Source organism: Uranotaenia lowii, chromosome 3 (genome assembly GCF_029784155.1).
Source record: "Uranotaenia lowii strain MFRU-FL chromosome 3, ASM2978415v1, whole genome shotgun sequence".
Taxonomy (NCBI): Eukaryota; Metazoa; Arthropoda; class Insecta; order Diptera; family Culicidae; genus Uranotaenia; species Uranotaenia lowii.
In genome coordinates, this window is record NC_073693.1 from 232,942,154 (window position 1) to 232,966,845 (window position 24,692).

Below are 24,692 nucleotides of genomic sequence, written 5' to 3' on the forward strand. Positions count from 1 at the left end.
TTCCAACGGTGAATTTCGTCGCGGAGAGTACTTTTCGGGCGAGATTCCACTATTCGCGACTGCACTGGTAACCGAGAAGCGTACAGGACACAAGCGGGACAAAAAAAAGCGCTGTAATCACTACGAAAATACGGGACAAAATGGAGCACAGTAAGTACATTAAAAACGAAACCAACTGTTGCAAGATGCTGCGTGTCTCTTATTTATTGAAAAAAGAATATTGTCAGCACAGAATGAAGGCAGGGGCTGAATTTCAATAGCCGTTTATTTATAGATGCTTCAAAACTAGAATTTAACAAATCGATTATAAACTTGGAATTCATGATGGTTAATATTCTACTCACTATTCAGTGACCTTCTATATAGGAATTAAATTCTGTACCGACTGTTATCTTCGCGTTATTGCGGTTCCTGTAGGTTATTAAACAAATGTTGGAGTAATTTGTATAATTTTACCAGATTTTGGTAATATTTACTTTAGGTCTCAATTGACCGACACGGAAGTAACAAGCTAAGTTCCCAAATCTAGACTGACAACGCAGTGCCCGGCGAATAAGTATCACCGAATAAAATAGCACTAACGATTCCGTATTTTGCTAAGCACTCAACTCACTTCGCGTCTACAACTTTTGTATAAAAGATCTGCTGCGATCACCGCCACTAACAGCCTAACTTTATGCCGAACTAGTTCCGGTTTCAGTCTGCGTCATCCCATCAAATTTTGACGTCTTATCGCGCACTACAGTGACGATCGAGTTTTGTGAACTTTTCGCAACAAATATATTTTTGGAGTTCCCAGCGAATGAAGCATTGTATATTGAACACGATATATTTTCCGACAGTAAAAAAAATATTAAGCCTTTAACGGCAACTGGAATTATTTTGATATGCTTTGTCGAGATTTGAAAAAAAAATACAGTACTTAGTGATCAGTTTTAGAATGATGACTTGCAGTACAGAACAGATAGAACAAAGAAAACCATCTCCCATTTTTATTAAATTTGAATGCCTTGTACAATTTCAACATTACCGTTATTTGCGAGGAAATAATAATTTATGTTTAAAGCTAAACTGATTTAAGGATTCTCAAAAAAATATATTCCTGAATTTTATTCCGAAAATATCAGAACAAATAACTGGATTAATTGAAATTTAAAAAAAAATAACTTGAAGAGAACCATTGAAAATCAATGGGAATTAAATTGATAAAACTAGGAAATGCTCCTCATAACCATAAGTATGAGTATGAATTATGCAGTATATTGTTAGCTTTTTGATCTTTATTGGAATTTGCGAAAATCTATTTGAAAAAAATATTCATTAGTTGCTTAAATTGGTTCAATTGGCCATGCTGAGATTCTCTATTGAATTTTCATTCCAATTACTATCTTATTTAAGAAATTCAAATTGAAACTTTTCCAACTACAGTTTTGTACTTTTGATTCTGATGTACTCTTATTTTGTAATTCAAATTTGTTTATTTAGAGAGGATTTACACCTACATGATCATTCTTCTTCGTGAAATTTATTTAAAAAAATTTCTAACTGAAATAAATATCCTGAATTCAGCATATAACTTTCCAATTGATAATTCTCAAATTGTTTTCAATCCAAATAGAGATTCAATTTATAGATAATTTCTTGTCTTGTGTTGTTTTAAAAATTTCATGGTTTTTTCAATTTTAAGAACTCGAGATCTATGTTGAAACTTCTAAACTCATCTGATTTTTTTAATGATAACTGATTACATCTAAACTACATTCTTATTTTACGTTTTCAAATAGTTTTCTGTCGCATTTTGTCACAACTTTTTCTGTTTTCAATATATGATGTGATTTCAACACATCACATAAAATCGATTTTTTTTTGTGTTTGTGAATATGAAATTGAAATGAAGTTTATATTTTGATCTGAAAATTCAGTAATTCCTTGTTTGGCGCTGATTGTTACTTTGTATCTCATGTTTGTATATTAATTGGATTTATAATTTGTTTCCAATATATTTTATTTTAGATATAATTTTAATTTGAGACACTGAATTGTGATTCTAAATAAAGTCTGATATCAGGGATCGGATTATACTCTTTAACTCTTATATCCGTATCACCATAGAGGACTTATATTTATCCTGCTTTCGATGTAGCACATACCAAGCTATCTACGATGTAATAAAAATATGTTATTATAGATTTTTGATATTTATTACTAGAAAATGTTTTTTAGTGATAAAGTTATTAAATAAATTAGGTACGAGTAGAACTTTGAAGTTTTTTTTTTACAACTCGTTTATTTGCACGGCTCAATCCGTTCATTCGTTATTATTGTTTTGTACAACATTTGCTTAAGTTCAATTAACAAAGAAGTTAACAGTTTTGATTTTCGATAAGTTAACATATTAGAAAAATAATTGCCCCGGGAAACCTCGATGTCTACATCCGGTCCTGCTTAGAGGAAATTAAAACAAGCTTATATAATATGGGTCAATTTACAAAAATCCATCCACTAGCCATAACTAGTACGGGATATTTTCTTCATTGCTATTTGCTTTTTTTTTTCAAAATAGTGTTTCTATGGAGATTCTTTTTTCTCAGCTCACATTTTATCACTTAGGGTGGAAATCACTCTCTGGAGCCACCCTGTCACAGTTCTCGCTTGCTGAAATCTCATGAGCGTCGATTGTTTCAACAACCAAGAGATCATTATAGCACTATCATCAAGCTGTCGTTTTGAGTTGCTAAACTTCACGAACTCAAATTGTACTGATAACTAATTTGATTTATTTCCAATTGTTTCCAACTCACATTCTGTCTATTTTTTCATTTATAAATTTCTAGGTTTGAAGAACGTCGATCTGAATTCAACTTAGCATTGATCTGATTTTTTAATTAGATAGTTTTATCTATTTCTGAGATTCCTGCGCTAACCCGCTAGACTTCGTTATATCGTTATTTCATTTAAATGTTTATCTATTTGTTCACCCGTTCCTTCTTTCATTACTAAACAATTTCGAAGTGGCATTCCACAAATTATTGTACTGTCGAATTTTTGTATACAATATAAAATATTTCAAAAATACATTACAATATTTTTACTATCCTTTATCACGGCAGAGCTTTTATTCAACGGATATCTTGAAAAGTTCTCCCCTCTCTTAAAAAAAATTATTAAGTCTTTCAGTGTTTCTAGTGACCTTTTAATATCAAAACTTTATTGTGATTAAAGTTTCATAAAATCGCTCATTAATTGTTGTGTTTCGAAAAAAGAAATAAAAAAGTTTTCAGTTGAACAAATCACCAGCTTATTTTAAACTTGTTTTATTTGAAAATCGATTTTTTTGAAGAGTTAAGTAAACTAACATATCATAAATTTCAACACACTAACAATTTTTTTGTTTTATTTACAACACGAGCTTTCTCAAAAATGCCCTCAAAAAACCCACAGTTCGCATTAGGGCAACAAACTAAGCAGCACATCATTACCGGGGAAAATATTAATCTAAACAAATTTAATCCTATTAAATAAACCGCTGATGAAAACCACTCCCATCAACTGGATGGCAGACTGGCTGGATGAATGGATGGATGGAAAGGTAGCTAAAATCCATTCATAGGAACTCGGCCGCACACCACATCGCACACAAAGTAGGGAAACTGATTGAACAACTCGACAGTAAACATTTATCATTCGCAAATTAGTTTACTTCTACGCGCGCCGCCCTCAGCTTTTCACTCGAATACTCATCAGTCATATTTCCGGAGAAAGAAAACGAGTGATGCGAGGGGCGAGTCGCTGACTGGTGTCTACTTACTTAAATATAATCAGGCGCACGATTTGAAACGATAGCTTATGGCTTTGGTAAGCAAGTGGTTTTAAGTTTGGTAGAAAAGGGAGAAATCAACATCTTCCAATTAATGACTCAGGAATTAAATTATTTTTGAAAACCCTATAAGTGGGACGGTAAAATAGGGAATAATTTGAAAGGTTCTCTCAATATAAATATGCTTTTCATGTTGATAAAAACTTGAATGTTTTTCATCAGGAAAGATGTCAACTCGCCGAGTCATATGTGTTCCAATCAGCGGATAATGACTGTTTTGTCTTAACCACCATCAAAGTTCATGATTTATGAGTACACACTTAGAAAAATCCAAGGAAATTTACATGAAAAAGCATGGGTAGAAGGGAATCGGGTATTTACATGTGATAATAAGGTTGATTTCATGTAAAACTTCTTAGAACTTAGAAAAATGCACGTGTATTTACATGACATAGCAAGCCTGTTCAACAGGCAATTTCAATTGGTTTCAATCGATTTCGATTGGTAAATGGATGTTCACTCAGCCAATGTTTTGGTCGAAACTAATCCAATTGACGTTCAATGAAGCCAATCGAAATCGATCGAAACCAGTCAAAACCGATCAAGCTAGGAAGCAGGATTCGTTTCGATCGATTTCCATCGCACTAACACATATGTATTTGTTTGCTGTCAAAAACAGCAGATTTGGTTTGTTGTAAAAAAAATATTCGAAGAAATGAAAGCGGTGTCATTCGGTGCGGTGTTTCCTGTCGTGTGCTGAGTCGGTGGTGCAGTGCTAGTCGTGCGGAGTCAGTGGTGCTGATCGGTGGTGCTATGTCAGCCATGCTGGATCGGTGGTGTGCCAGTCATTCTGAGTCGGTATGGCTGTGCCAGGTATTCTGGATTGGTGATGCTGTGCTAGACGCGCTGGTCTGGTGGTGTCAGACATGCTGGGTCTGTGGGACTGTGCCAGGTATCCTGAGTCGGTGGTGCTGTGCTAGTCGTGCTGGTCCGTGGTGCTCAAAGAGATGTCGGTCGATGTGGCGTCGCTGTTCTGTTAGGACTCCATTTTCACAATACATCTGTCTGTCGGTCTTGGATTATTATAATAATCAAATAGGAAGTGACCAACTATTTGACTACTATGTAAATAAATAGGAAGTGAAATTTGGTCTATGTTGTGAAATACGATAAAATGTCAAATAAAATATAAAATTTATCGATCCTCTGTATTTTATTTCATAATATCATGATTGTATGTTTTAAAAATAATAATTATTTTCCTATAGCAGCAATTTTTCGCTTTTATGCTTTGCTTTTCCCTCAAAATTGCTCATTATTCTAAACAAACTCCTTTTTATATATAATATAAAATATAGTTCGAATCGAACAACAAACTTTCTTATCTGAAATTTTTCGGACAGCTTGTATACGGGAAAGAATCGCTATTGAGATATGGCCAAAATGATGGATTCATTACAATTTGCCTTGAGTAAACCGCCTTTTCGAATTCTGAACGAAGCTGATAAAGAAAATTACATCTGAAAACACTGCGCCAGTGCGTTAGTATTAGTGAATGGCTGTTCAATCAACAGCCTAATCGAAATCGATCGAAGTCAATTGGAAAAACAGCTGATCAAATGTCAATCCATTTCAATTGATTTCGATTGGGTTTCGTTGAACACACCTAGCATGGGTAGAATGGAATCGGATAATATCATGTAATTATACAGTTCAATTCATGTAGGAATACAGTTCTCTTCATTTAGTGATAAAGCTAATTTCATGTAAATCTTCGCTTCGGTTCCATTTGATTGTTTACGGTAGAATTACGTTTGAACCATCATTCCAAAATGTGTTTAGGCATAGGATGTTCTCAAAATGATGTAAACACAACGGTTTTAGTCAAGTTAATTCGTTTATTGTGTATAAAACGTGTGTGCGAAACATATGGTTTTCGTGGAACTATACCGTCTCCAGAATCCGAGAAAAATGAATTTCCCTATAACTATTTCTTTCATTACTTCCATTTCTTTTTTTTTCGATATATGAATATAAGCTTTTTAATTTTAAAGCATAATAATACTGTAATTTTCTTGAGCTATCTTTTGAAATACTTGAAGCCTAGTTATATTCACTACCTAATATAAAGAATGGATATAACTATATATTTTTTTAATTGGTCGCAGCCTTACCATTTCCATTGGGTGGGTTTCTGCTTGCATTAGATTGAAAATCGTCCAAACTATTTTGTCTTTAGCAAGGTGGATTCATTTGCTCTAATAGTTGAACAAAACTTCTTATCTGGAATCTTGGAACTCACATTTTTTTAATTTTCCCGGTGTTTTGTTGATGTGAGTACAATTGCTAGAATGAAATTGCAATCAATGGTTAATTAATCACTAGCACAATTAATGCTAAACTTACCTAGGGAAACTTTCGTTTGATGCGTAGTATTTCAGGGTATTATCTTTAATTCCAGCGTCATTCATCGTGTTGGTTTCGGTCTGAGCCATTTGAAAAATATATGGTGACGTGGGAAACATCCAAGAGCAGATCAAATTTAGGATTATTATGTCCACGGTAAGAAAATTCCTTTGGGATTTGACTGGCGATTGCATAGAAGGAAAATGCACCGTCATGCCTACATGCATCTGTACAAGAAAAATAATTCAAAATTCGTTGAAAATATCTTGAACAGAATCTTTTTTCTTACCAAAGATGTAGTTTTGAATAGAAGTGCCACCAGTAGCCGGAAGTATTCCTCTTAGCGATCCTGTTCGTGGCTAACTATCACGAGTTATTCTGTTCTAGCCTAACAAAATAAAATGTAAAATAATTTTTGAACAAAACTTTGGTTGGAAACACAATTTAAAAACAATAATATACCTACACGCTATTAATGATATACTCATAAGACTCAAATTTAAACTAAGGTTCGGTGGCACGGACTATATACCCAAAAGATTTCTTGCCTTTAAGAAATGAGCTGTTGAATGATAATTCTTGAAAATAAGAACTATCATTGCACACAAATGAAATGATGAAGATTTACGATAAACGCCTTAATGCGAAGCGTTGTTTTAAAATAACAGTATTGAAAACTTTATGCAATTAAAAAAAAACTGTTTTTAAAATTTTACGATTAATGATTTTTGATAGATTCAAAATAACAGCTCCAAACTTGTCCAAATGTGTTTTATTAAAATTGAACTATTGATTGTTTGTAACAGCAATTTCCCCATTTGAAAATTAAACATTTAAACATAAAACAAATTTCAACGAAAACTAAAATGTGTTTTAGTTCATGAAATAATTATTGACAAATTAAATGATTAGAAATGTAAGCTTTTTGCTTTATAATACATGCAACCAATCCAAAAGTATTTTGATGCTTAAAATTGTAATTGATTATTGTCGAATTGCCTGTATCTACCAGTTTCGTCCTTTTGAATTGTTAAATACGTTGATCAGTGTTTAAAATTAACTTATTTAAGAATTTTTGCGTTTTCCGTGTCAAAGCAAAAAAAATAACAAAACTGAAGTGACCTTGAACTTGCATCGGATTACATAATATGTAATGAATATTATTCAATCTCAATATGTAGGGGAGAGTGGGGTATCGTGGGCCATGGGGAAACGTGGGCCACTTTTAATATCTCAGATGTGTGTTGAGATAAAAATCTCAAATCAACTGTCATCGTCGCCGCTTTGCGTGGGCATATATTCCTATATGTTGTTGACTGAAATACGCATCATATGCTTCTTTTATTTATCAAGCTAAAAAAAATTGGAAAAATTTACTTACATAATTAAAAAAACACCCGCTAATTTCATCGATGGGGAACCTAAAGTGCATAACAAAAATATGCTCATACGCTTATGATCTTAGTTTTGTTATGATCTTTCACATGGAAAAGGAATTTTTGATGAAACATCAATAAGTCACACAAACGCGACCAATTTACAAATCATAGCTTGTGGGGAATCGTGGGCCACACATCTTAAATCACCTATATTTTTATGTTTTTATACACATTCAGAACTTAAATTACGTTTTCCCTATCTGTAAAGTTTTCTTATCTCAAATGAAGAGTTATGGAAAATATTTTGTCCATCCTATTTAAGAAATTTTGCCAAAACGTTCGCGAGCCAGGTTTTGGAATCTTTGCGATCATACACAACTCTCTTTTTTATTTCATCATCTGAAATTGCTTTAAAATAACGAAATGAATTAGGAAATCACAGTTTTGGGTCAACTCATAAATTTTGCATGTTATTTGGTCAATTTGGATTTGGGTGGCCCACGATTCCCCACCATTTTTTAAAATCCAAAAAATATTGCTTTTTTCAAACAGTCAGAATTTGGGGAAAATAACTTTTTAAAATTTAAAAAAAAATTCCTAATGATACCTTGAAAATGTAGAAACCATACCATTTTTTATTTTCATTTTATCTTTCATAATAAAGAAGTTATGGAACAACGAAAAAAAGTGGCCCATGATTCCCCACTCTCCCATATTATATTTACGTTTTGGTTCCAGTGATACGAAAATTGCAAACATTCTCCCAAAATTCAAAATAAAATAACTTCACCTATCATAGCTATTTATGGATTAAGTTCGTTCAAAAATGGGATTAAAAGAGAATTTCGAATTTGTTTTTACTAATAATTGCTTATTTCAGATAACGTTATTTTGAATTAATCCGAATATGCACAGTGGATGTGTTCTTGCCATCGTGTCAACATTACCTTATACATATTTTACACAACTTCGGCAATGGAGCTGTCGGTAACCAATATTCTGATTACCAACCAGAGCCTGCAAACATCAAGCCTAAGTCGACCCATTCGTCCCATTTTTTACAAGGTGGAAATCAAATCGGATGCTAGGTAAGGTTTATTGAAGGTCTCACAGGATCATCGTGTACCTTTATCATGAAGTTGATTCTAGTTCTTTAGCCTTGGTCACTCCATCGTTCGGGAACGCGAACTAGGAGGCAGACGAACTTAAAATTTTAGATTCCTTTTTAGCATTATAAGAAAATGAAGCACCATTTTTCGCTTACCTATTACGTTTTTTTTAATCCAATTCTTATTGCTCATTTCCATACAACGGATGTTTTTCATATTCGGGATCGTTATCCTCGTACTTGGAAGCTTTTTGAAGATACTATTTTTATGTTATTTTAATGCTAATTTTTATTCAAAATTATTTTTGATAAGACACACTTACCTTTCTGATTGTGAACCAAATTTTATTTTCCAAGGTGGATAAAGAGAGATTTACGCATTAGACGCTATGTTTCCTCAATTTCAGCTCCAGCAGCTACTTAACCTAACCGGATTCAAATTCCAAACCAGAGTATGTAGTTGTATTAAATTGCCCATCCTTCACCACATTTCAAAAACTGAATTGGAAACTGAATTGAAATATCTGCTTAAGAAACTTTTCACGCAATAAATTTTCCTCGCGATCCTCTGTTGCACATATCTTATGTTTATTTACTAACTTTATGCATTCATTTCACATTTAACACCCGGTAAAGCAAAAACTTGTGCGGAGATTTTTTTATATCACTTATTCACTCTCTGTCTACGGTGAAAAACTGTGCACGACTCGATTCGATTAAAAATGGCAGGGCTTTGTCGAAAATGGATTTAATGGGAACTACTTGTAAATAATGTAGCATGTAATGAACAGTTGATTGGTTTACATGTAATGACACATGATACTCATTGCTGATAAAGGCAAATGCCAAATACGTGAATTCACGAGTAATGTAACATTACATTTTTAAATTGTGCGATTTTAGCGAATTGAGATTTACATGAAACAATCTTATTTATTACATGAAAACGCCCGATTTCTTTCTACTCATGTTGTTACATGTAAATTTACATGAATTTCCAAATACGTGAACTTTTGTTTGGGTTTTTACATGACCTTTCAAGCGATTTTTGAAATCACTTTCAAAAACTGAAAATTCCGTGCAACGTGATATTACATTTTTTTTCTGTGTAGTTCTAGGAAAACTTATAATGATGATCTACACACATCATCCCAAATTGCACAGAATTCAAAGGAAACGTTCGAATGTGAGATGAAAAGTTTCTCAAAATACATTTATGAAATATTTTACAGTTTTTTTTTTCCAAAAGATGAGTCATTGCTGTACTTCATTTAAGAACATTTTTGTTGCGTTTTTTTTATATTAAATTTAAGGTTTAGAATTACATTACAGAAAAAAAATCAAAGTTTTGTTAAATATTTGATCAGAGATAAAACATATTATTCTTATATAATTGTAGAAAATGAAATTGAATTTTCATGTTGTGTGGAAGTGTGAACGGTTTGATCGATCGAGGGCTTGGCTACTGGATACCCTTAGGGCCCGACGTAAACCACCTGGTGTTCCAATTCGAGACATCTTGGCAAAACTTGATCTTGAATATTTGTACCCTATCTACAAATATCTTAAAATGTCTGACTCGGTCGTTTAGTCCTCTTACCTTCCCTGTATATGTACCCTATTATTCTTTCCCCCTGTATATGTACCCTATTAATCTTGGCTTCGTTTCATCAATAGAGTAACCTCTCATGCGATGGGTCCGACAAACTCTAGCAGAAGGCTGGCCAGGAAGACGATCACCTGGAGTAGCTATCGGAACCTCAGCTACAGGAAGCCACCAGCGTACCCAGATGGAAAATTTTTATACTAAACCCTAGACGTTCCCCTTCCCTCTCCTAAATTAAATTATATTCTAACAGTTGAGTCGCCGCGACTATTACGGCTCCCCCTTCTACTAACATAGATAAGTTAAGTGATACACTCGGCAAAATGAAACTTTGTAAGTAAAATGCCTTAATAAACAGACCTTTGATTAAAAAAAAAAAAAATTGAATTTTGCAGTATATGTAAGTGCTTTATACAAAGTAGTTCTACTTTTTTCGACTTTCTTGAAGCAGTTTATCAAGTTTATCGTGGTTTGCTTGAAAGTATGTGAATCTCTAGAACTGACACCACGTTATCACGGATGAAATAATGCTACGCATTGTAGCAGTCGCACCATTGAAACTTCGATATAATTCTCCGAACCAACAATGCTATGTTGGTTCAGCCTAGAGGGTATGCAAACAGGTCAACACTGTTTCGATCCCTTGTCTTAATCGAGTAATCGACGACCTAAATGTCTGGCTCTCTCACTTTAAGATCGTGTCCAGACAATTATTCGGAAGGGTTGGGATGAGACATACAGGCCCAGAAGACGATCGGAAAACGAGCGACTTATTTGAATAACAATTTCACGAAAATTTTCTAAAGACCATTCGGGAAATGACGTACTTCCGTCCGAGGTCATTTGCCCTAATATGAGGCTGCACACCATCGATCACTTCAATCTGGATCGTGATCGCGTGTGGAAGTAGTTTGCTCGCGCCGTTTTTATTTGAATTAGTAGTAGAGGTAAAAGTGATGTGGGATCAAATATTTCGGAGACTAAATTCTTTTCCTTTAAGCAGGATCAATATTAACTGCTACTATAGGGCTTAGTGCGTGAATGCGTGTGTTAGGTAACTACATTGCAAGGTAAAGTCGTGCATAATAAAAACCCGTGCTCGTGCTGTGCTAATAATTATTGCCTAATTAGGCACACGATTTCGTTAACAGCAGCTTGCACGAGAATCCACCGCCCAGCCAGCAACAAACGCGATCCGGAATTGAAACTCCGGTTGATTGAAGGGACATCTTTACCCTGAAGCCAACCCGAGAGCCCTCTAATCCAACCACGTTGGTCAAGGAATTTCCTCTGCATCCGAAAATCATCCATAGTCGTGATCATCTGCAGCCTTCCAAGCACCGACTTATTGTGATAAGCGTCCTGATCACACTGAGCTACGAGACGGTCAACGACCCAACTACTGTTAGCAGAAGCCGGCTGTTGCCCCAGCAACAGCAGTATAACTCGTTGGAGCAGCACTTTGCCCGTGGTCGAAAGCAACACACGGCCGCTGCCGTAAGTACATCAACAGCAAAAACAATGCATCGTTCGGTGAGTCCAAATGTATGATTCCCTTTTGTTCCATTAGCAGCATTCATGTTCGTCCACGAAAGACGAATCACATCAAATAACCAATATATTGTTTCACGGACTGCTTATCCGTTGGACGCGTCCAAGATTTTTATAAAGTGGATGGCATAAAAGTATGCATACTAAAATTTGAACATTATTTATGAACGCCCCACATAAAATCTCCAAGCATAACACTCGAGTGTGGTAAGCGTTACGCTTATCAAATGAACTTCTGGCCCCTTCCTTAGCACAGCACGGTTCCAGCTACTGAAATCTGAAAGAGAGAGTTAGAGAGAGAATTAATTGCACGCACTGGTAGGAGAATGAAGTAGAGATAGGAAATCGAGAAACATAGAATAATCACCAATGTACATACTTAGGTTCTAAGACTTTGCCCACTGAGTACAAATGAAAATGAATTATCAAATTGCAAACGAATTATGATTAGCACTTACCTGAATACAATTCTGAAACACAACATGTTTTTACACTAAAATATTGTATTTCTATTTCGAATGAATACATTATGGGCTCAATCCTCCTACCCGAAAGTTTTTAGTGGATGAAACACTGATATCACATCACTACGCGTAACGTCGTCCATGTGTTCCGAGCCATGTGCTCTGATTTTGAATTTGCTCTTCCACTACCGTTCGCTTTCTAGTGCGATGTTTTCTTTGGTCCTATGATATTAACTTTAGGTATGGGTGATCTCTTACCGGATGTTTTTAGGGAGTTCTAGGGTTTTTAAAATTCATTTTGAGTGAGTCCGAGTTTCACTCGAGTTTTTCGTTCTTCTTTGAAAGCCTGCCTGAATCGATCCTCATAATCTTTCCGGACTATCTTCTTGACTCGCCCTGAAGAGAGTCCCAGCCGGGCAATTTAGACGTGGTGTGCAATCTTCGGTAACGAAGTGGCGCATAAGTTGCATACTTGCAAGGGATCGATACAGTGCTGGCCACATTTTGGCGCCCAACGTGGGGCGCCAAACGAGAGGGGGGCTCAAATCTACACAACCTAGAAACTGCAAACAATTTGGACACGGCAGACTCAGACTATTCGGCGTACGAGATGAACTACATCGGAAAGCAATACGACCGGAGTAGAAGTCATCAAGAGAAAACAGGGGGAAAACCAGAGATGACGGTGAACTCAAAGGGTATCGAAAGACCGGTTCTACTCTGCTGGAATTGCAGAAAACAAGGACATATTTGGCGTCAATGTAGAGAAGAAAAGAGAATATTCTGCTACATTTGTGGGAACCCGGGAAAAACATCCACGTTCTGCGACAATCATCCCAAAAGCTCGAAGGCGCAGATGGGAAACTAAATGTGGAATGCAGTGCAGGGAACGACAACATTCCAACCACTCATTTAGTTCCCAAAAACGAGTTTGAAGATCCGTTCGTGAAAGTGTGTGAAGTAAATGTACACACGGAAACATGTCCGAGTATCTCAGTACGAATTTTCGACACAAAGTATGAGGCACTGTTAGATTCTGGCGCAAGCGTTAGTGTCACTAGTGTTACAGATATTGCCGCCAAAAATGGACTCCAGATGCACCCTAGTTCTTTAAAAATAGTCACTGCTGATAAGACAGTCCAAGAGTGCCTTGGCTATGTTCAGTTACCGATCGAGTTCCGAGGAATTACAAAAGTCATTTCAACACTTGTTGTTCCCAAGATTTGTCGGAAGATTATCTTAGGATATGATTTTTGGAAATCCTTTTGTATTCAGCCAATGATGGCTGGAGAAAACGGGTACGAGGAAATACCAATAGTAGGTGAGAAGAAGGAAACAGAGGTAGATATTGGTATGGTACAACACTCATTGCTGCCCATAGAAACGCTTCCGGTTGTCAAAGAGATCGAACGAGATAAAACGCTAGATGTTGCAGCACTGGAATCGCCAGAGCCGTCACACAACTCGCTAAAAATGATCGAAATAGAACATTATTCGAACGTGGAGAATAGGGAGGTATTAACCGAAGTCATGGAAAAATTTCCGTTTACTACAGAAAATCAAATAAGAAAACCTTTTACTTCATTCGAACACGAAAGATTTTTGAAAGACGAAGCTAAACCTTTGTTAGAAGCAAGGAATCTACAAGCCCATCTTGATGATTTGAAAATCTAAAATTTTACAGCTATGAAAACCTATAATACTAGGAAAGACAATGCACCACAATTAACAAAGTCTGGTTGCAAAAAAATATTAGAACCGCCCTAGTTTGATCAAGCAAATTCAGACTGCATCCTACCACAAAACCTTTGACTACTGGAGGAAGATTAACTAGTGTGCTGGGAGATAATTAATAAAAATTTACCACAAAATTGCTTGGGTTTTAAATAATTTGTTCTTTGTTGAAGCAAAAAGCGTTCCCCTCGACCGGAAGTAAGAGCGAGTTCTAAGGTTTAACCTGAGAATGATGACCTAACCACCATAAAACTCGGAGCCATACGGCGTTGAAGAGGAGTACTGTATAAGGAAACATAGCGTGAGTTTAGCTGTGGGGTGAGCTAGACGCTGATCGCGAAGTCTCAGAAGTTCTCGGAAGAGAACAATGTTGAGCAACCCGAGTTAATCGAGCTCACTTCAACAAAGTTCAAAGCGTATTTAAAAATCCAGGAATTTACTAAATTCAAGAAACTAGGGAAAACAAAACGACCTAACATCGAAACGCGACAACTTCAAGCTGATTGATAGGAAACGAGAAGAGCTCCTATGCTTGCATACGCAAAATTTTCCCTAATCTTAATTTTCATAAGCTCTTCCCGTTATTTTTCTCATATTTTTTTTTGTAAATAATGTTAGTTTTTATAGTTCACAATAGTTACTTATATCTAGATTAGTACTTAGCCTATTTTTTATCACAATTTATATATACAATTCATTTCTTCCCTTATTCTAACTTAGCCTAATTTACAAATTTCTTAACCTATACCATCGAGTGCCTTATTGAATCTAATATTAACGTTTTTAGAATTTTAGGGCTATATTTTAAACAAGCAAACACTTGGTTTTGGTTGAAATATTGGAGTATTTTTTTTGGTTAACGGCTGAAGTAATTAATTAAGGGTGATTGTGCACCCGCGCATGAGAAACTTCGCTCTCGTTTTGCGCAAACGCTTATTTGCGTTTCTTTTGCTGCGAATCCGTTTTCTCCGTATAGTGGCCTAGCTGAAGAGCGACATTCGTTCGGAATTGCGCGGATTTGGTAACGCTTCCTTTTGCCGGAAATTCTTCGGTGGTAGAGGATTTGGCAGGGGAACTTGAGCCCGAAAACGAGATTCCGACCGGTGGCACTCTTTGGTGAAACACCGAATTCACATCCCAACGGGTTCAGCAGTGGCGAACGAGGCAAGCGGGCATCCACTCTCGACACGGGGACCTCACTTGGGAGCGCACGCTGTCGTGGGTGGAAAACTGTCGGCCGAGTTCCTTCTGCTACGAATCTGGTTGGACAGCTCATATTCCCAGTGATTTTGTTCCGAGGTTTGGATGTCAGTTCCTTTTTTCATCTGCCTGCACCTAAAAGAAAGAATTAAAACAAATATTAGAATTATACTTACCTGAGAGCTCCTTCCATCCAGCGAATTTTCTTCAAAACATTCGATTTTCAATTCCTTTGGTCCGTCGTAGTTCCTAAAAAAATAAACAAAACATTAGTAATTTACATTTAAACTAACCAGTTTAACTTCGCGCTTCGTTTGAGATCCTTTTTGTAAAATTTTAAGGCCATTTTGCTGATGATTTACCTGAAAACCTAAAAAATTTTTGCCGAGAAAAGCACTTTGCACCGATTATGCTGTTTTGATTTTGTTTTGACATTTCTTTCCCACTGGCGGCCTGCTTTGGTTCATTCAGGTAGTAAGCGTTATGCATAACGCTTGGAAGATTAAGGTGGTGCGGTATACTGATTGCATTTATTAATCAAAAGTTTTGCTTTTGGAGTTGAAAATGTGATGACATGAAGTAATAATGATTGCTTGGTAGCAATGTAGATATGTTAACCGAATAAATTTCGGTGTTGTATGATCTATTGCGGATATTTGGTGGTATTATGAAAACTGTTTGGGCAAAACCTTGCTATCCAAAAACATTTGGAGTTGAAGAAAATTTGCTGTTATAGAGTGAAAGAATGTAAGGGAGATATGCGTTTTATTTGAGGAGAGTTTTCCAGAAAAAGTTGGAGTTGCTCTTACAAATTTAACTGATTGAGTTTTATTGTACCAAAATTGGTTCCAACAAATGATTGGACGTTTTGTGAAGAAAACTATCGTTGATTCTGAATGGAATAACTATTTTATGGTCTGAAAATTATCCAATCTTATTGGAATTCGTTCAGGACCGGATGATTTACGAGAAGTATTTGTTGAGTGCAATTGTGAATGAACTGAAGGGGTAAAAGGTGAGAAAGAATGTCAATTCAAGAGCATTGCATTAGTTTTATTTTGTAAATAGTGAAAATAACAATACATATTAATTTGAATGAATACCTTCTAGTTCGCTGTACATAATTTCTTTGATTTACCTTAAGTTTCAATGTAGTTTCCCTTTACGAAAATTTGGTTTAACTTCTTGAACCAAATTTTCGTAAAAATAAGTCCGGTGTTATGTAGCAGTCGCACCATTGAAACTTCGATATAATTCTCCGAACCAACAATGCTATGTTGGTTCAGCCTAGAGGGTATGCAAACAGGTCAACACTGTTTCGATCCCTTGTCTTAATCGAGTAATCGACGACCTAAATGTCTGGCTCTCTCACTTTAAGATCGTGTCCAGACAATTATTCGGAAGGGTTGGGATGAGACATACAGGCCCAGAAGACGATCGGAAAACGAGCGACTTATTTGAATAACAATTTCACGAAAATTTTCTAAAGACCATTCGGGAAATGACGTACTTCCGTCCGAGGTCATTTGCCCTAATATGAGGCTGCACACCATCGATCACTTCAATCTGGATCGTGATCGCGTGTGGAAGTAGTTTGCTCGCGCCGTTTTTATTTGAATTAGTAGTAGAGGTAAAAGTGATGTGGGATCAAATATTTCGGAGACTAAATTCTTTTCCTTTAAGCAGGATCAATATTAACTGCTACTATAGGGCTTAGTGCGTGAATGCGTGTGTTAGGTAACTACATTGCAAGGTAAAGTCGTGCATAATAAAAACCCGTGCTCGTGCTGTGCTAATAATTATTGCCTAATTAGGCACACGATTTCGTTAACAGCAGCTTGCACGAGAATCCACCGCCCAGCCAGCAACAAACGCGATCCGGAATTGAAACTCCGGTTGATTGAAGGGACATCTTTACCCTGAAGCCAACCCGAGAGCCCTCTAATCCAACCACGTTGGTCAAGGAATTTCCTCTGCATCCGAAAATCATCCATAGTCGTGATCATCTGCAGCCTTCCAAGCACCGACTTATTGTGATAAGCGTCCTGATCACACTGAGCTACGAGACGGTCAACGACCCAACTACTGTTAGCAGAAGCCGGCTGTTGCCCCAGCAACAGCAGTATAACTCGTTGGAGCAGCACTTTGCCCGTGGTCGAAAGCAACACACGGCCGCTGCCGTAAGTACATCAACAGCAAAAACAATGCATCGTTCGGTGAGTCCAAATGTATGATTCCCTTTTGTTCCATTAGCAGCATTCATGTTCGTCCACGAAAGACGAATCACATCAAATAACCAATATATTGTTTCACGGACTGCTTATCCGTTGGACGCGTCCAAGATTTTTATAAAGTGGATGGCATAAAAGTATGCATACTAAAATTTGAACATTATTTATGAACGCCCCACATAAAATCTCCAAGCATAACACTCGAGTGTGGTAAGCGTTACGCTTATCAAATGAACTTCTGGCCCCTTCCTTAGCACAGCACGGTTCCAGCTACTGAAATCTGAAAGAGAGAGTTAGAGAGAGAATTAATTGCACGCACTGGTAGGAGAATGAAGTAGAGATAGGAAATCGAGAAACATAGAATAATCACCAATGTACATACTTAGGTTCTAAGACTTTGCCCACTGAGTACAAATGAAAATGAATTATCAAATTGCAAACGAATTATGATTAGCACTTACCTGAATACAATTCTGAAACACAACATGTTTTTACACTAAAATATTGTATTTCTATTTCGAATGAATACATTATGGGCTCAATCCTCCTACCCGAAAGTTTTTAGTGGATGAAACACTGATATCACATCACTACGCGTAACGTCGTCCATGTGTTCCGAGCCATGTGCTCTGATTTTGAATTTGCTCTTCCACTACCGTTCGCTTTCTAGTGCGATGTTTTCTTTGGTCCTATGATATTAACTTTAGGTATGGGTGATCTCTTACCGGATGTTTTTAGGGAGTTCTAGGGTTTTTAAAATTCATTTTGAGTGAGTCCGAGTTTCACTCGAGTTTTTCGTTCTTCTTTGAAAGCCTGCCTGAATCGATCCTCATAATCTTTCCGGACTATCTTCTTGACTCGCCCTGAAGAGAGTCCCAGCCGGGCAATTTAGACGTGGTGTGCAATCTTCGGTAACGAAGTGGCGCATAAGTTGCATACTTGCAAGGGATCGATACAGTGCTGGCCACATTTTGGCGCCCAACGTGGGGCGCCAAACGAGAGGGGGGCTCAAATCTACACAACCTAGAAACTGCAAACAATTTGGACACGGCAGACTCAGACTATTCGGCGTACGAGATGAACTACATCGGAAAGCAATACGACCGGAGTAGAAGTCATCAAGAGAAAACAGGGGGAAAACCAGAGATGACGGTGAACTCAAAGGGTATCGAAAGACCGGTTCTACTCTGCTGGAATTGCAGAAAACAAGGACATATTTGGCGTCAATGTAGAGAAGAAAAGAGAATATTCTGCTACATTTGTGGGAACCCGGGAAAAACATCCACGTTCTGCGACAATCATCCCAAAAGCTCGAAGGCGCAGATGGGAAACTAAATGTGGAATGCAGTGCAGGGAACGACAACATTCCAACCACTCATTTAGTTCCCAAAAACGAGTTTGAAGATCCGTTCGTGAAAGTGTGTGAAGTAAATGTACACACGGAAACATGTCCGAGTATCTCAGTACGAATTTTCGACACAAAGTATGAGGCACTGTTAGATTCTGGCGCAAGCGTTAGTGTCACTAGTGTTACAGATATTGCCGCCAAAAATGGACTCCAGATGCACCCTAGTTCTTTAAAAATAGTCACTGCTGATAAGACAGTCCAAGAGTGCCTTGGCTATGTTCAGTTACCGATCGAGTTCCGAGGAATTACAAAAGTCATTTCAACACTTGTTGTTCCCAAGATTTGTCGGAAGATTATCTTAGGATATGATTTTTGGAAATCCTTTTGTATTCAGCCAATGATGGCTGGAGAAAACGGGTACGAGGAAATACCAATAGTAGGTGAGAAGAAGGAAACAGAGGTAGATATTGGTATGGTACAACACTCATTGCTGCCCATAGAAACGCTTCCGGTTGTCAAAGAGATCGAACGAGATAAAACGCTAGATGTTGCAGCACTGGAATCGCCAGAGCCGTCACACAACTCGCTAAAAATGATCGAAATAGAACATTATTCGAACGTGGAGAATAGGGAGGTATTAACCGAAGTCATGGAAAAATTTCCGTTTACTACAGAAAATCAAATAAGAAAACCTTTTACTTCATTCGAACACGAAAGATTTTTGAAAGACGAAGCTAAACCTTTGTTAGAAGCAAGGAATCTACAAGCCCATCTTGATGATTTGAAAATCTAAAATTTTACAGCTATGAAAACCTATAATACTAGGAAAGACAATGCACCACAATTAACAAAGTCTGGTTGCAAAAAAATATTAGAACCGCCCTAGTTTGATCAAGCAAATTCAGACTGCATCCTACCACAAAACCTTTGACTACTGGAGGAAGATTAACTAGTGTGCTGGGAGATAATTAATAAAAATTTACCACAAAATTGCTTGGGTTTTAAATAATTTGTTCTTTGTTGAAGCAAAAAGCGTTCCCCTCGACCGGAAGTAAGAGCGAGTTCTAAGGTTTAACCTGAGAATGATGACCTAACCACCATAAAACTCGGAGCCATACGGCGTTGAAGAGGAGTACTGTATAAGGAAACATAGCGTGAGTTTAGCTGTGGGGTGAGCTAGACGCTGATCGCGAAGTCTCAGAAGTTCTCGGAAGAGAACAATGTTGAGCAACCCGAGTTAATCGAGCTCACTTCAACAAAGTTCAAAGCGTATTTAAAAATCCAGGAATTTACTAAATTCAAGAAACTAGGGAAAACAAAACGACCTAACATCGAAACGCGACAACTTCAAGCTGATTGATAGGAAACGAGAAGAGCTCCTATGCTTGCATACGCAAAATTTTCCCTAATCTTAATTTTCATAAGCTCTTCCCGTTATTTTTCTCATATTTTTTTTTGTAAATAATGTTAGTTTTTATAGTTCACAATAGTTACTTATATCTAGATTAGTACTTAGCCTATTTTTTATCACAATTTATATATACAATTCATTTCTTCCCTTATTCTAACTTAGCCTAATTTACAAATTTCTTAACCTATACCATCGAGTGCCTTATTGAATCTAATATTAACGTTTTTAGAATTTTAGGGCTATATTTTAAACAAGCAAACACTTGGTTTTGGTTGAAATATTGGAGTATTTTTTTTGGTTAACGGCTGAAGTAATTAATTAAGGGTGATTGTGCACCCGCGCATGAGAAACTTCGCTCTCGTTTTGCGCAAACGCTTATTTGCGTTTCTTTTGCTGCGAATCCGTTTTCTCCGTATAGTGGCCTAGCTGAAGAGCGACATTCGTTCGGAATTGCGCGGATTTGGTAACGCTTCCTTTTGCCGGAAATTCTTCGGTGGTAGAGGATTTGGCAGGGGAACTTGAGCCCGAAAACGAGATTCCGACCGGTGGCACTCTTTGGTGAAACACCGAATTCACATCCCAACGGGTTCAGCAGTGGCGAACGAGGCAAGCGGGCATCCACTCTCGACACGGGGACCTCACTTGGGAGCGCACGCTGTCGTGGGTGGAAAACTGTCGGCCGAGTTCCTTCTGCTACGAATCTGGTTGGACAGCTCATATTCCCAGTGATTTTGTTCCGAGGTTTGGATGTCAGTTCCTTTTTTCATCTGCCTGCACCTAAAAGAAAGAATTAAAACAAATATTAGAATTATACTTACCTGAGAGCTCCTTCCATCCAGCGAATTTTCTTCAAAACATTCGATTTTCAATTCCTTTGGTCCGTCGTAGTTCCTAAAAAAATAAACAAAACATTAGTAATTTACATTTAAACTAACCAGTTTAACTTCGCGCTTCGTTTGAGATCCTTTTTGTAAAATTTTAAGGCCATTTTGCTGATGATTTACCTGAAAACCTAAAAAATTTTTGCCGAGAAAAGCACTTTGCACCGATTATGCTGTTTTGATTTTGTTTTGACATTTCTTTCCCACTGGTGGCCTGCTTTGGTTCATTCAGGTAGTAAGCGTTATGCATAACGCTTGGAAGATTAAGGTGGTGCGGTATACTGATTGCATTTATTAATCAAAAGTTTTGCTTTTGGAGTTGAAAATGTGATGACATGAAGTAATAATGATTGCTTGGTAGCAATGTAGATATGTTAACCGAATAAATTTCGGTGTTGTATGATCTATTGCGGATATTTGGTGGTATTATGAAAACTGTTTGGGCAAAACCTTGCTATCCAAAAACATTTGGAGTTGAAGAAAATTTGCTGTTATAGAGTGAAAGAATGTAAGGGAGATATGCGTTTTATTTGAGGAGAGTTTTCCAGAAAAAGTTGGAGTTGCTCTTACAAATTTAACTGATTGAGTTTTATTGTACCAAAATTGGTTCCAACAAATGATTGGACGTTTTGTGAAGAAAACTATCGTTGATTCTGAATGGAATAACTATTTTATGGTCTGAAAATTATCCAATCTTATTGGAATTCGTTCAGGACCGGATGATTTACGAGAAGTATTTGTTGAGTGCAATTGTGAATGAACTGAAGGGGTAAAAGGTGAGAAAGAATGTCAATTCAAGAGCATTGCATTAGTTTTATTTTGTAAATAGTGAAAATAACAATACATATTAATTTGAATGAATACCTTCTAGTTCGCTGTACATAATTTCTTTGATTTACCTTAAGTTTCAATGTAGTTTCCCTTTACGAAAATTTGGTTTAACTTCTTGAACCAAATTTTCGTAAAAATAAGTCCGGTGTTATGTAGCAGTCGCACCATTGAAACTTCGATATAATTCTCCGAACCAACAATGCTATGTTGGTTCAGCCTAGAGGGTATGCAAACAGGTCAACACTGTTTCGATCCCTTGTCTTAATCGAGTAATCGACGACCTAAATGTCTGGCTCTCTCACTTTAAGATCGTGTCCAGACAATTATTCGGAAGGGTTGGGATGAGACATACAGGCCCAGAAGACGATCGGAAAACGAGCGACTTATTTGAATAACAATTTCACGAAAATTTTCTAAAGACCATTCGGGAAATGACGTACTTCCGTCCGAGGTCATTTGCCCTAATATGAGGCTGCACACCATCGATCACTTCAATCTGGATCGTGATCGCGTGTGGAAGTAGTTTGCTCGCGCCGTTTTTATTTGAATTAGTAGTAGAGGTAAAAGTGATGTGGGATCAAATATTTCGGAGACTAAATTCTTTTCCTTTAAGCAGGATCAATATTAACTGCTACTATAGGGCTTAGTGCGTGAATGCGTGTGTTAGGTAACTACATTGCAAGGTAAAGTCGTGCATAATAAAAACCCGTGCTCGTGCTGTGCTAATAATTATTGCCTAATTAGGCACACGATTTCGTTAACAGCAGCTTGCACGAGAATCCACCGCCCAGCCAGCAACAAACGCGATCCGGAATTGAAACTCCGGTTGATTGAAGGGACATCTTTACCCTGAAGCCAACCCGAGAGCCCTCTAATCCAACCACGTTGGTCAAGGAATTTCCTCTGCATCCGAAAATCATCCATAGTCGTGATCATCTGCAGCCTTCCAAGCACCGACTTATTGTGATAAGCGTCCTGATCACACTGAGCTACGAGACGGTCAACGACCCAACTACTGTTAGCAGAAGCCGGCTGTTGCCCCAGCAACAGCAGTATAACTCGTTGGAGCAGCACTTTGCCCGTGGTCGAAAGCAACACACGGCCGCTGCCGTAAGTACATCAACAGCAAAAACAATGCATCGTTCGGTGAGTCCAAATGTATGATTCCCTTTTGTTCCATTAGCAGCATTCATGTTCGTCCACGAAAGACGAATCACATCAAATAACCAATATATTGTTTCACGGACTGCTTATCCGTTGGACGCGTCCAAGATTTTTATAAAGTGGATGGCATAAAAGTATGCATACTAAAATTTGAACATTATTTATGAACGCCCCACATAAAATCTCCAAGCATAACACTCGAGTGTGGTAAGCGTTACGCTTATCAAATGAACTTCTGGCCCCTTCCTTAGCACAGCACGGTTCCAGCTACTGAAATCTGAAAGAGAGAGTTAGAGAGAGAATTAATTGCACGCACTGGTAGGAGAATGAAGTAGAGATAGGAAATCGAGAAACATAGAATAATCACCAATGTACATACTTAGGTTCTAAGACTTTGCCCACTGAGTACAAATGAAAATGAATTATCAAATTGCAAACGAATTATGATTAGCACTTACCTGAATACAATTCTGAAACACAACATGTTTGTACACTAAAATATTGTATTTCTATTTCGAATGAATACATTATGGGCTCAATCCTCCTACCCGAAAGTTTTTAGTGGATGAAACACTGATATCACATCACTACGCGTAACGTCGTCCATGTGTTCCGAGCCATGTGCTCTGATTTTGAATTTGCTCTTCCACTACCGTTCGCTTTCTAGTGCGATGTTTTCTTTGGTCCTATGATATTAACTTTAGGTATGGGTGATCTCTTACCGGATGTTTTTAGGGAGTTCTAGGGTTTTTAAAATTCATTTTGAGTGAGTCCGAGTTTCACTCGAGTTTTTCGTTCTTCTTTGAAAGCCTGCCTGAATCGATCCTCATAATCTTTCCGGACTATCTTCTTGACTCGCCCTGAAGAGAGTCCCAGCCGGGCAATTTAGACGTGGTGTGCAATCTTCGGTAACGAAGTGGCGCATAAGTTGCATACTTGCAAGGGATCGATACAGTGCTGGCCACAGCATATTTAAAAAGATTTCCAGAAATGGAGACCTGCTGCTTCAGTTATTATCAAAAGTATTTCCTTCTTCGGTGCACTTTTCTCTGCTTAACGGTAGTTAATCATGCTGATAGTTTTTTTTTCAGCGAACTCTCGTTAAATTAATTAGTAGATTAAATGGCTGGTATTTAGACTTTTAACTGAGCTATGATAAAACTAGAAAAAATACGCAAATCTATACCGAACAGAAGAATCTTACAAAAATAATTGATCTTTGAAAAATAGAGCGACATGCTACATTAATGGTATCAATGATTTCGACACACTCTAATACTTAAACTTTCAAAAAACAAAAACTAGCTTACGAATCGTCATGTAAATTTGGTGTTTTAGGAAATGTTTCCTCATAAACTGTTGATTTTTGATTCGAACTCGAGTCATCTGAGTTATCTTTATGACACTTTACCACTAGGCTAAATCGTCAGATAAAGTTAGGCAAGCAATAGTTCTAAAATTGAATTTACTTCATCGAGTTAAATTCGCTTTTAGATACTTCGGCAGAAAACGCTCATCGTGTTCGATCAACGCCTCGATTTAACAAGTTAAATTAAAAACG